Here is a 582-nt window from a genome sequence, read left to right as displayed (position 1 = left end):
GTGACTCATAAAAGCTGGGGTGAGGCCTCAGACACAGTGGGTGTGGGCAGCGCACAAGGCCTGAGAGAGAAAGTCCTTGTGGGTCCCAGAGCCCCTGCAGGGCCCATGGGATCCGCTGATGGGCTATTTCCGGGGGGTCTCCTTTACCCCAGGAGAGCCAGCACCCCTAACTGTACCTGAGAAGAGGGGGTTCCCTCTGATACCTGACCTGACATCCAGGGTACCCCCTCCCTGATTTCAAGGAGGGGTGTCTGACACTGAGTCCCTGTCCTGTCTCCTTGTAGGAGCCCCAGCCCTGGGGAGAGGTGGCGGCCCCAGGTCCCCTGGTACCTGCGCGCTGCAGGGTCTCCTTCCCTTTTTCCAGGTACATGCAGAGCCACTCCATGCAGGTGCCCTCCAGGTAGATCCTGTCACGCTCTGCCACACCGGCCGCCTCCCACTTGCGCTTGGAGATCTGAGCCGCCATGTCAGCCGCGGTCCAGGAGGTCAGGTCCTCGTTCAGGGCGATGTAGTCGGCGCCGTCGTAGGCGTATTGATTGTACCCGCGAAGGAGGCGCCCATTGGGTCCCAGGTCGCAGCCAG

The sequence above is a fragment of the Myotis davidii genome, unplaced genomic scaffold, assembly GCF_000327345.1.
Source record: "Myotis davidii unplaced genomic scaffold, ASM32734v1 scaffold2211, whole genome shotgun sequence".
NCBI lineage: Eukaryota > Metazoa > Chordata > Mammalia > Chiroptera > Vespertilionidae > Myotis > Myotis davidii.
This window is presented reverse-complemented; position numbering follows the sequence as displayed.